This window comes from Oenanthe melanoleuca, chromosome Z (assembly GCF_029582105.1).
Source record: "Oenanthe melanoleuca isolate GR-GAL-2019-014 chromosome Z, OMel1.0, whole genome shotgun sequence".
Classification (NCBI taxonomy): domain Eukaryota; kingdom Metazoa; phylum Chordata; class Aves; order Passeriformes; family Muscicapidae; genus Oenanthe; species Oenanthe melanoleuca.
In genome coordinates, this window is record NC_079362.1 from 67,296,867 (window position 1) to 67,310,717 (window position 13,851).

Genomic DNA, 13,851 nt, shown 5'->3' on the forward strand with positions numbered 1-13,851 from the left:
TCTCCAAAATCCAGGAGACTCCATGAGGTCCTGAGCCCTTTTAATGGTGCCAGGAGAACATGCCAAAGTATGCAATTACTTATGTACACAAGGGTCTCTCCAGTGTAAAGGAGTGGATGACTTCAGTGGGGCCATGGGGAGCCACTGGCATTGGTCAAATAGGTCCCATATAGCACACTGGCTTTTGCTGACCTTTTGCTGATAGTGAAACCTCAGCTCAAATTGGTCCCTACTGTGACCTGGGAGGGGATCATATCTCTCTGCCACATTATCTGTGGCATTTACCTGCTTATTACCAGCTGCAGTTCCCAACAGTGTGACTGTCAGTCCCTGGAGCCATGCAAGTAGGGAACTGCACAGGCAGGGCACTAAGAGCCTCACTCTTCCTGTGTTCAGTAAATAACAGGTTCTTTCAGAGCCAGAAGAGTAACAAAATGGTTTGGGCTGAAGGGACCTTAAAGAAGATCTTGTTCCAACCCTCCTGCCATGGGCAGGGACACCGTCCCTAGGACCAGGTTGCTCAAAGCCCCATCCAACTCGGCCTTGAGCACTCCCAGGGATGGGGCATCCACAATTTCTCTGAGCAACCCATTCCAGTGCCTCTCCGCCCTCACAGTAAAGAATTTTTTTCCTAATATCTAATCTAAACTACCATCTCTCAGTTTAAAACTTTTCCCCCTTGTCCCATCACTCTCTGCTTGTGTCAAAAGTCTCTCTTCATCTTTCTTATAGATGTTCACCAGAGTTTGACATGGGAGAGCAAAGGACAAACCCGTTTTTCCCTCCTCACCTAGCCCGGAGGTCCAGCCTACAAGCACCTTCAGCACAAGTCTGGATGGGGTTTTCCTCTTGCCTTTCCTTCTACAGATCAGATTATCAAACAGACAAGTGCATAGGCGGGTAGCTAAGGCAGCAAGGAGTGGGAGAAACCACAAAAGACAGCAGTGATCCAGGATGAGTCTGAGAGATTAAAAAATGACCTAATGCTCTCACAGATCCACCACTTGTTCTGAAAACATTGGCCCAAACACCCTTGGTCAGCATTACACATCTCATAACTCATCCAAACATCCTCAGTGATCACTGCACTCCAAAAATTGCATCCTGGGATCCTGCTTTGGACTCCAGGGCCCCCACCACTGACGTTCAGACTCCAGAAAGTGGTATTCACAGTGGCTACCTTACCCCAGCATTTGTAACTGTGAGGTGATAATGGGTTTGGAGCAGACTTGCAAAGGCACATGGGAGCACAGGAGGGAAAGTGAGAAATATGGGTTAAATGAAGTTAGAACTACAACTTGAGCAATTAGGCAGCTACACAGAAACATCAGGAACTTCACTTCTTTCAGCCTCAATGTGTAAGAATAGCAATTAGAAGATGATAAAAATGATCAAAAGAAATACTTTCCTCCCACGCACAGTAGTGCTTCTCACAGACACAGGATGATGCTGGCAGGAATAAAAATACAAAGATGGAAACAGAGCTAATGTTTGCAGTAAACACCAAATAATACAATAGTGAAGGCTAACACAAGTGTCAGAGAACAGACAGGCCTTCTGGTAGATGCTACCAGAGACTTACATGGCTGGGACACTCACCTACATGTCTGCTTCTCCTGGGATGTTTCATTCAGGTTTAGGCTCTGAGGAAGAGAGATCACCTGGGCCACTTGGACAGGTGGTGGACATCCAAGTGGACCATTAACTGTGCAACCATATACTCTCCATCTGCTGTAGTCTCCCTGAAACCTCTATCAGCCTTTACACCCCTTTCAGTGACTTCTCTGTTTTACAAGCCTTTGGCTCCTTTCCTGCAGCTGCTGCCACAGAGGCTAATCTCTCCTCAGCCCAGATCCTGGGGGGCAGATTTTCTTCGTCAAAGATTCCTAAGATCCCATTGCTCAAAAGCCACTGTGGATAACTGCAGCTCCTGACCCTGCGCCTAGAGCACACACACACACATACACACTTGCTGGAGTGGTGTTCATGCCCCAATTTAAACCTTGTGCATCACTGAGGTTACAGTAGGAGCTCTGAGATTGTCTGAGTTTATTTACTGAATTCAGAAGGAGTCTTCCTGTCTTCCCACCACCACCTCACAAGCATTTTGGGTAAAAAGCTGGTCCCCCAGTGGCTGTCTATTCCTGTAGCCCACCCCACCTTTGTTACTGCTCTTGTATCTGACTGTAATGCTCAGATCACATCTCTCCACCAGGTTTTGCTGTATTTCAAGCACTGCCACAATGCAACCACCTGAAAAGCATCATTTTGAGGATACAGTCAATGATGGCAGCACACTTCACTGCTGAAGCACCAGATCTCTGCTGCTTCTGGGAAATGGCTGCTTGGAGCAGGCTCCCAGCACCAGCACCCATCTGCTGAGCAGCACTCAATCCACGTCAGCACAGAAGCTGCTGTGGGAGGACAAGCCTTGCACAGACACATTTTGACATTTGACGGCAAAATGTCAGAGCTGACACTCAGCCACGTCCCATCTGTCTCTCCGGTGCTCTGGCTGCGACACGCAGCTCTGCCCAGCCCTCTGGCTCCAGCAGCAGCACAGGCTCCCCAGCTGGGCTGTGATTCACTGGCCACCAGAGATGCTGCAGCAGACAATGCCCATCCTGCCTGCACCCACGACCTGCTCCCAGCACAGGACCACAGGTGACATGCAGACAGCTCCTGCCAGGAGACATTCTGATGGCTTCTCTAGGGACAGGCATGACATTTTGTGCAGTAGCTACTACTTTTCTCTCCCTTGCAATTTCTCGTGGCTTTCCCCAGACTTAGGGGTCCAGGGAGGTTGGCAATGGCACTGACAGCAAAAGGATTATTCAGTTCCCAACACCAGAGCACCCTCCCTGGCCACACCATTAGCTGATTCTTCCTTACCCTGGAACACTGTAGAAGTATCCTTTCTCTTCCTTCTTGGGGTCTGCTACACTGGGATTGACAATGGGAAATAAAATGCTGTATGCTGACCAGTTTGGGATTTTGCTGGTTTTGATCAGCCCTTCGTAAAGCCCTCGCTCCCCTTTTGCAACAGGAAATTTACAGATGTTGATAGGCAGTTCATACCTGAACATTTTTTGCCAAACCAGCTCATTCTTCTCACTGTTGTGCTGAATCCTGCTCAATGCTACACTCACAAGAGCAAACACAGCATCCAGCATTGATTCCTGCCTAGAACAGCATGTAATGGCAGCACAAGGCAGGGAGGCATGCAGAGAGCACCACAGCTCTAGACACGCCTGTATATCAGCCATTTTATTCTCAAATGTCAGAATTCTTGCCTTCTCTATACTGACACCATCTGCTGCAACATGGCAGACATGGGTTGTTTATTCAGGGAGCTCTTCCTTGAGGTGCTAAGGGTTACCCAGAGAAGGTGAGGGCCACACTGTGGATGCCTCATTCCAACCAGGATAATACAGAGCAGGAAGAATGGCTTTTTGTGAGACGCCTGCATTTGGAATGGAATTGCTCATACATCATCGTACCCCTATGGAAATAAATATACACAACAAAAATTTCTTAGCTGCAGCAAAGCTCTAAAAAGCAGGTGAGTGCTGAGCAACAAAGGGTGGTTCAGCACTGATCTGAGAGCTGCCTATCGGGTCAGGCCTGAGCTTTAGAGAGGAGGCAGCATGCTGCAGGTAACAGGAGCAGGCAGAATCCTTTGGGCTCTGCACTCCATGCCTTTTAAGTCCTTGCTGACCATTAAACAGAGGCCCTCAAGTCCCTCTCCTGTCATACCTCTGAGACTGAGGACGCTGTGCTAATTCAAAGGTGGTCAGTGCAGCTTTATGGCTCCTTGGGTACCAACTGCTGCCTCTGCAACACAGCTGAGAAGATGCAGAAGTCACCAGACCTGGCTGCAATTGCCTCCAAGGGCTGATGAGTTATGTGTGGTGGCTGCACACCTCCAGGCCTACTCTGGTATTTGTTATGGCTCCAACCACGATTTTGGAGTTCTAGAGCTGAACCCATAACACCCCGCTCTGCTCAGGGCCATCCCCTGCACACACATGGGGTGACAGGGCTCAGCTCACAGCAGCACAGGCTTCCTCATAAAATGTAATGCATTGGAGGAGGCATGCAGAGATATGAGAGATAAATGTGATTTTAATGAAAAAAGACTGCACATAGAACACAGAGGATGAGGAAGCAGGCACAACATCATCAGAACTGTCAGCTGGAGGCAATGCTGGCTTTCTGGAGGATGGCTTTTCTGAACAGATTATTGTTTCTACAAACCTCAGTTACTTCATCCATCAAATTGAGTGTCCAAAGGAAGCTTTTAACTGCAAAGGCTGTTGCTGACTCCTTGTGTATGGCTGTGGTTTCACTGCCATCATCACCTTCCTCATAGAGACCAAAATTCATCATGCCATTCAAGGGTGAAATACACAAAAGCAGAGTTAAAAGCTAGGCACTCAGTTTCATAGAAGGAGCAGAAAAAATTCTTTTGTATTTGAGCTGCCTGTTCTTTGAGGGTTGATCCATGTGAACCCCTCACTCCTACAGTGCATTTGCATTAAAGTGCCTGAAGAAACCACACAGCCCTACAAAACAAGCAGCAGCAGAAATGCTGCAAAAAGCAACACAGTTTGTGTGATCCTGCAGACAAAGGCACCATACAGACAATTCCTCTTTGCTCCACTGGGAGAGATATTTTCAGTCCTACTTCAGGCAAAAGGGCTGGGAGATTAATCCAAACTGAAAGCCACCCTTCAGACAGTATGGGGGATCTCAGGGCTCACTGTACCCAGCACCAATACTGCAGTTCATCCCTGCCCCACCTCTGTCACTTCAAAAGCTGCCAGAAAGCACTGATGGTTTTAAACAAAACATTTATTATTATTTAAAAAAAACACATTTATTTCAGGAAAATTTCAGAAAACTGGAGGACATTCAGGAAGCAGCATCAGAGAAGAGGATGAGTGGCTCAGGCTGAGTGGCCTGGGGAAGGGTTTGAACCATGGGAATGTGCAAGCAGGAAGTAGAGGTGAGGAAGCCTGTAAGCTGTTCCAGGATGAGTTCAGTTAGTGTTTGGACACCTGTTTCTTTCTTGCTAGCTAATACATCTCTGTCAAATTCACACCTTCATTAAATGCTTTATTAAATCATCCAGTGTGTTTTATGAAGAAAAACTGTGTAATAGGAAATGCTAATTGTTTGACTCATCCTAAACCTCTAGTTCTCCTTTCCTGCCTCAGGGGACAGGGAACATAGTCAGGGTGGTCTGCATGCTCTGAGGGTGAATATTCCAGCACTTTACTTAAAAGGGAGCTGCATAAAAATAGAAAGACTAAATATTTCCCAAACTCTGCCTCTGCTGATTCCTCTTGTGGTGCTGTGCAGTGATTCCTGAAAAGACCACTTCCCTTTTCTTTCCACAAAGCCCTGCCTTGGCCAGGGCTTTTTCCAGTGGTTTCCAGGACTGCCTAAGTCCATGGTTAATGTATCATTACATCCCAGAACTATATAGCATTATGATGTGTTCCAAATGGTAACCACAGCACGTGATGGTCGGTCACAGCCCTTGTGCTGCTGGCAGAAAGGAGCTGCATGGGCTAGGGGTTACCAGCACACACAAAACTAAGCAATGGGTGTAACGTGTGTATTCCTGATGATGACACAAGCAGTGTGAGGCAGGTACTGCCTCCCAGCCAGAGGACAAGAAGCCCCAGCTGCTCTGTGCATTGAGAGTTACACAAGACATCAGAAATAGCTCAAGCAGCAGATCTATACCAGCTAACGCGGGAGCCAGGACAGTGACCGAACAAGTTTCTCCCATTTCTGTGCTCCCTTGCTCTGTGACTCATCGTTTGGCATGTGGCACTCGGCAAGAGCCATTTACAGGCCATGACTCAGAGCATCCACCGAGGTGCTCTGGGATGGAATCTGCTCCTCCTCCTCTTCTCTGCCCCAGCCCCCAGCACATATGCTCCTAATTGCTTTATGCAAATCCGAAGAGAAGAAAAAGACTGATGTTTCTAGCTGTCCATATCACATAGAAATTGCTGCTGAATTAAACTGCAGACACAGTAAATCCTTTCTTATCACAGATACTCTAGTAGCAGCAGCAGTAGCAGCAGGAAGGACTATGCTTTTATAGCATCTTTTTGCCTGAGCACTCTGAAAGCTTCCTAACGATCTTACAACAGCAGAAATCACACAATTCCATTTTGAAGTGCAGATCTGGCTGGGTGCTGGAGCTGGGTTTTGCAGGGTCACCGAGAACTCAAGAACCCACACAGCAAGTCTTATAAGCATATGAAATTTTCAGGCACAATCAGTATTCAAAGATGCCAAAACTACCCCTCCCTAACTGCACAGCCTTGGTCAGGGCTTAGTGATCCCGACCTAATGGATGGCTTCCCTGTCAAAGGCAAGGGGGTTGGAAGCAGATGACCTTAGGGTCCCTTCCAACCCAAGCCATTTTATGCTTCTGTGATTTGTGCAAAGCAGTGCTGTCAGCTGGTTGCCTCATCAACGTGCTTCTTCTAGTGTACTGCCCAACTGAGGACCCCATGAACCAGCAGTTGCAGCTGAGTGGTGGCAAAACCACAGCCATCAGCTGTGGGTGAACCTCAGCTTAAATGTGGACTGAAGGTTTCCCCACAATCTGCTATGGCTGGGAGATGGGAGCTCAAAACTCTCCACCACGACAGCCACGGGGAGCAGAGAATGGAGTGTTTGGCTGAGGGAGTCAGGCATCAAACTCATGAATCAAGGCCAACTCTCTGACCTGCGCTTGCACAGGGTGGCAAAACTGTTCTCTAAGTCTGTCATAGGGCTACATGCAATGGTGAATGGGCAGCTGTTCTTATTCAGGTGTCCACTGCAGGGGTGAAGTCTCCGGAGATGACATCAAGAAGTGGAGAGGACACAATATTCTCAACAGCACTGGAGAGTTTTGGGCTTGCTGGGGATCTGTAGCATCCCTAAAATTAGAATCACAGAATATGCTGAGTTGGAAGGGACCCACCAAGATTATCAAGTCCAACTCCTGGCCCTGCATAGAGGACCTCAAGAATCACACTCCTGCAGGGAGAAAAGGCTTGAAAGTGGAAAATTTAGTGAGGAGGACAAACAGAGTTGTTTTCCCTCAAAGTGACCTGACAGCTAGGGGATGCTAAGAATATTCAGTGTGGGAAATTTCATGCATTGTGTTTGCTTTGTGGCTTTTTCTGTCTATCTTGAGAAATGGAATTCCTGTAGAAGTCAACAGAATGCTGTCAAGGACTTAAACCTCGTTCTTCCCGCTTGAGCCTCCCCACTGTGAGAAAGAGGTAAGAAGCTTGGAGGTTATAGAAAGCATGGAATTGTGAAGCACTGCACATGGACCAGGCCTTTTGAGATGCCAGGGGATGGGCCCATGTGCTTTTGGTCCCTGTTAAGATGGAATAAGCTTAGCAGGTGTGTGTCCCATGTATCTGCTTTCAAAACCTTCCAGCCAGTGAGGTGATGGGATAAATCTTCCTCTTTGCACTTCAGCTGTGGATTGTGGTCACCTTGGTTACTTGCATCTATCAGTTCACACAACCTTGCACCACCCTTTGGAAAGACCTCTCAAAGAGAACTGACAAATAACTTGCATTGGATTTTCTTCCATAAACCTTACTGGAATCTGGCTTCAGGCAATACAGTGTTGGCCAGACCATGGCAATGCAGATGACCTACTTACCCAAAGCTTATGGGAGGATAATTTCAGGAGCAGTCTTCATCTGCACAAAAAAAGCACATGAGGCCAGCTCTACCTCAAGTAGTCCTAAATCCTCTACCACCTTCATGACTTGGGGAAAAAAGACCAGCTAAGTCCTAAAATGGACAAAGTCTATCTTCACTGTGAAAGAGATCTTGCTGCAGTACAGCTCAGCACATCCATACAGACTCCAGCCACTCTGTGGCTGCTTATCTTCCCTATTGTTTCCTTTCTGGAAACTGGCATCACACTTTTGTCCAGACTATGCACTGCAGGAATCACAGCTGCAAAACAATCCCTGCAAGAACAAAATCTCTCCCTGCAAGATAAAAGCATTAGTGACCACTTGAAAAAGCCTGACAAATAGGAACTCAGCCTTAAGGTAACTCAGTAAACGATGTTTACTGTATCTTCAGCCCAGAGTGCCACATATGTAGGAATTACTCACCATCAAGTGAAAAGCAAAAGTTTCTGGGATGGTGAGTTACAGATGTACAACCTCATGCAGCATAACAGCAGAAATAGAACAGACAGCAAAAGTGGCTGCAGGAGAGTCAAGTAAAACTACAGCCAGGCCAAGATCTTGAAATAACAAACTATCACTCCACAAGCCACTGTAAATAAAGTAGCTAGTGATGTCAAAAAGTGCCAGCAAGATTATTTTCAGATTGGAACACAGAAGTGCTGCAATGGTTTGCTGCCACATCCCAGTGAACAGGAGAAGCAGTACAGGTATGGCATTACCTGGGAGTGATGGACATTGGATCTGCCAGGCAGCCTGAATGCCTGCATCTGCAAAGCTGTATTAAATGATGCAGTCCTACACGGAATTTAATGCACACTGCGTGCAAACAAACCAGGAGCGCCAAAACCAGGCACAAACAGAACAAATCCCAGCAGCAGCCTGCCTTTACTCCATGTTCCTCCTTCACACTGCACATCTAAATGCTTTTTCTACCAGCAGCTGTGACCAACAGCTGACTCCTGCTAAGGCTGCAGGAGACTTTAACCCTTCCTAGCCCTAGCCTGTTCTACCAAGACCAGAAGAAATGTCTGGATAGACATTTTCTGTCTCTAAGGAGGAATACACAATGGTCTGGAAGCTGGAAACTCCCTGCTTTGGTGGTGACAGAATTCTACAAAGCAAAAAATCTGAGCCACCCAATAAAAGCAGCATTTGAAGAGTTAATACATTCAATTTATCCTGCCTTCTGAAGGACATTAAGACCACATATAATATATATATTAATTATATATTCTATTCTATTCTATTCTATTCTATTCTATTCTATTCTATTCTATTCTATTCTATTCTATTCTATTCTATTCTATTCTTATGAATACGTATAATAATTCATAGAAATACATTATATACATAATATATTAATACATGGGTATTTGATATACGGATAATACATGGATATAATAACACTGATACCCAAATGCTTTCAGACCACAGGCTGGATTTTACAATCCCTCGAAGGCAGATGGAGGAAAAGATCATTTAGCACTCATATTTGAAAATGGAAATTTCCTGGTTACTGTTAAGATTGTGCATTTCTTGACCCTTTTTTTTGGCCAGGTACCTGAACAAACAGGTCCACAAATCATATCTGAATCTCATTTCAGCAGAGTTCAGTGTGGGTAAAAATAAAAAAGGCAGAATGATTCCTGGGATGATGAGACAAGAAGTATCTGATGTAGGAACAGATCCTTGGGCCATTGTAAGACTACCCAGTCACAAGCAGCCTCCTTCATTTGGGAGTAGTTTACATTGCAAAGCAGGTTTCATAACCTGCCCATAGAAATTTAGAAGACACTACAATCATCCCTCAGTGTCTCTTTTGTTTTTTGGAATTCTTGCAAATTTTCAGAGCTTGTTACTTCCTGAACCAGTGCCTTCCACACCAGATTACACAACACACTAGTAGTTATCTGTGAGTACTTTTGAACATAGGGATATTTAACTTCACTACTTGTCCTTGGGCTAGGGTAGGGAGAGGATCATATTTCCTACTCCATTTGCCAACCTTCAGTGCCAAGATTTTCATTCTGCTCAAGTACAAGAGTACTCCCAGATCCTTGGTCCGATTACCAACCTCTTTCCAAGTGTCCTCCTGATGTGTGGGTGGGTTTGTATGCTCACATGGCTGGCAGCAAGGCAGAACTCAAGAGGATCTGGATGAAACCACAGCATCAGTTTATATAACAGAATATTTTCCATGCAGCAGAACTAACAAAAGGCAAGCCAGAATCTTAATAAAATTCTTATGAAGCAGACCAGGCACTCCTAATGATTACACATACTTTCCTTCTGAGAGGGAAACATATCCCTTGTAGGGGCTGGCAACCCAAACCAAGCTCACTTTGTAAAGCTGTATTCAGGACAGTTTATTTTAGGATATCACTCCACAAGACAGCTCATGTGCTAATTAGGCTTGGAATGACTGAGCTCAACAGAGCATTAAGGGTAAACTAAATCTGATCACCCTGGATTAACCAAGGTCTTCTGATGATGATGTTAGGCCACACAGACCTATTGACTAGGAAAAAAAAAAAAAAGAGGGCAAACAGGGATGATCCTTGACTCTGTGCCGGCAGAGCAGTCAGGGGTCCAGAAAACCCACCAAGTCTACTGAAAGGATGGCCAGGTTAGATGGGGCTTTGAAGAGCCTGGTCTAGTGAAAATTGTCCCTGCCCATGCAGGGGCTTGGAATGAGATGGGAACTTCAGGGTCCTTTCCAATCCAAACTATCCTATGATTCTGTGAGCAGTCTACTTTTAATCACTTCAACAGTGTTTGAGAGAACTGAGGAGATGCCTTAAGACTGCAGGCTCACAGATCTTTGCAGATAGGACACACTCACATTTGAACATCTTTTTTCTTGAAGCTGTTGCATCCTTTCTAGATCATTAGTCTCAGAGAAGAGATGCAGCTGAGACAAATGTTTGCCTGTATTAAGCCCTTGAACTGAGATGGGCCTTAACAAAACCACAAGGTTTTAAATCTGCAACTTCTGAATATGTCCTATAAATATACTTGGTAGTCTTATTCACAAGAATGCCAAGCCATGTGGGAATACTGCTGGGCTTTGAAGTTTGAAAGCAAGATTCACAGACTAATTAATCACAGTATGTGAAAAGTATTCATATTATCAGTTTCAAATAATTATCCTTAATTTCCTGGCGTGCTTTCATGTTACAACCTCATAAATCATTATTTTCTTTCTCTAGATTGTTCATTATTTCATATCATAAACCCTGCAGTTTCCCATTTACCCACAAGCAACTTCCATTTTTTTAGTCTCTCCTCTTAAGAATGTTTTCCAGGGACTTGTTCAGTTTCCTAGGCAATTTCTCAATTCCCTCCAGCTATGCATTCATGCTTCTGAGCTGGGGTGACTAATTTCACACAGTTTTCCAACTGGAAGTGGAATTAGAAGCTGTAAAATAATTTTCCATTTCATTTTTTATGTACCTTAACATATGTACATGCCAGGTAACATCCCTTATGACCAGGTTGACAATCGTTACTTTTTGCAGTTTAATGACATAAGTTTAATGAGTTGTAATGCATTTAATCAGTTAAATCATTGGAATCTGACAAAGTGTACTTCTGTGACTATCTTCTCTTACACACACTTACATAACTCAGCATTAAAATAAAAACTTTCAAGATTTACCACAAGACTAGTCTAGGATAAATCAGGGGAACTTTTTTAACATATCTGTTCTCTGAGGATAGGAGTTTATTTTCCCTCATCTCTGGAGTGTGGGTTTTGGAGCTTGCATAAATTCTCAGCATGTCAACATGCAGTTTCTCTTTAAGGTCCCCCAAGTGATAAGAGTCCTTGAAGCCTTGCTAAGGTCTGGGCTGAGGGATATTTCTCCACAGTGAATTTGCCTCACTAAAGCAGGGATGTCTAGTGGCCTGCATCCTTGAAATAAGACTCCCCTTTCATTTTGATGGCAGGCTGAGAGCTTGTTGTGGTTTTTCTTTTCAACCTTAACTCATGCCAAGTGGAAAGCAGAAACAAGGCCCTGGACCAAAATCCTGGCTGTTGAACATGCTCTGGGATAGAGCAGAATCACTCCTCAGTGCCTCTGGGACAATTACAAATGCATCATTTCAGTTTGGGGTGCTACTCTACCTTGGGCTACCAAATCATCACCAGCACAATGCCTGGAAGGGTTACAGAGATGGAAATATTCTATGGAGTCTCTGAAACTTTTGCAAAGTCACCAAGCAAACCAGAGATTACAGAAACCCCAGTGGATCAAAAATGATCCTGGTGTCTCTACCAGACACGGCCAAGCACAAATTGAATGGCTGTGGCTGGAGCACTGCCACCTTTGTGCACTGACCACCCCCATGCCATTGCCCGTCAGTGCCAGGACACACCTGCTTCCTTGTGGTTTCCCTCCTCCTCCTCTCCTGTGCTATGAGCTGGCCAGCCCTCCTGACCAGGTCAGGGATGCCTGGGGTCACCCTGTGCTCCACGCTGCCTCACCTCTGTTCTGACCCAGTGCCCCACCAAAACCAGCCACTCTGAGGAGCAGATGGGAACAAACAGGCTGCCAGGCTTACTGTAATAAGCAGTCACTACCTCCAGAGTGGTTTATAAAGACAGTGATTATAAATAGCAAATGCCTATGGAAATGAAAATGAGGCACATGACAAGGAGCTGAAGGCAGGAGGAGACACCTGGGTAAGGACAGTGCTCTCCTCAACACCATTCCAAGCACCACAACCTGCAGTTGGAGGACAAATCTCAGCAGCAGGGTAAATTAGATGCCACTGACTGTGGATAAGTGAGAACAGCTTGTTGCCAGTAGGAAATGGCTAAGCACAGTGGATGTTGAAATCCTCTTGCTGGTTTTCTGAAGGGAGCTACAGTCACTGCTCAGGGTAAGAGATACTTGGGCAAGAAACTCCTCAGAAGCCACTACAGCAACTCACATGAGAACAAGTGGAGAAGGAGAGGTCAACCAGACCAAGACTAACCCCAGGCAGATGTGTCACTCCAGATATCAATCATCAGAATTAATTGCACAAAGCCAAGGAAGATACACTGTGTAGGCCAACAGCATCTTGGGACCAGAGATATGAAATATTTACTCCTCCCACTGGATCATCTCCTGGTGTGAGCTTATCATTTTGCCACCAGAGTTACTGGAAAAGGTTTGAGGGTGGGACTACAGGGAAAACTGCCATGTAAGCAAACACTGTCATGAACCTGCCTGCTAAGAGCAGAAAATTGCACTAGCACAATAATCAACACAGGTCATTCTTCCTGCTAAGAAGGGCATGTGGGAGTACAACTATGCTATCTGAGCTTACACAGGAGCTTACACATGACAGTGAAGCCTGAGGCACACATCCCCAGAGAGGAACCAAAAGAAGTTACCTTGCTAAACAACCTAGGTGAATTGGGCATGTAGGCAAAAGGAGGCAAAGTAGCCATGTGGCTGGTGCTGCACCAGGGCAGGCAGGCCATAACAGAGAAGAGTGAGCCCACTGAAAGCATTTAGGGCATGTTCTTCCAGAAGCAATGGCAGCCACTGTGAGTTTATAAAGAATAAGGTTCTGGAGTCAAACTGATGAGATTAGTGCATTTGGGTAGGGAGCAAGGACTTTAGTCTGAGGTAGCAAGTGGGTCTGAGGCAAGTATCAGGTGAAAACCTGATGTCTATTTACTAGGGTTTTCCATCCAGGCTCTAATTGGGTATTTTTCCCTATAATTCCCAGAGCAGAAACTCCCCTCTTCCCAAAAGGAACAGCTAGCATTCATACACCCTGAGATGCTCATACACTGTCCCCAAAAGCATAACAGGGCAGTGACACTTGTTCTCTGCTTCCAGAGAACATTTTGTGTCAGAGTGGCAGCTCGGGGCAAAGCCAGTTTCCTATCACTTGCCAAGGGTCAATACAAAGCATTGCTAACATCACTCAAATACTGATTATTTATCACTCAAAGGTACTTCCAGCCTCACAGCCTCAGCACTGCCCAAAGACCAACACATGGTCTCTCTTCCAAGAGTCCAAACTCAGAACTTGAGCCTGAGTAAGAGGCAGCCATCAGTCACATTATGGCCACTCACCTACACTCCAGCTCTGCCTTCCCCCTCCATCCCATTTA

At 45.6% G+C, this 13,851-nt stretch overlaps 1 protein-coding gene across 10 annotated transcripts in view; it reads right to left on the reverse strand.

Moving 5' to 3' along the window:
• Window positions 1-13,851, reverse strand: part of RUSC2 (RUN and SH3 domain containing 2) — a 57,684-nt gene that overhangs the window by 17,651 nt on the left and 26,182 nt on the right. The window lies entirely within an intron of this gene.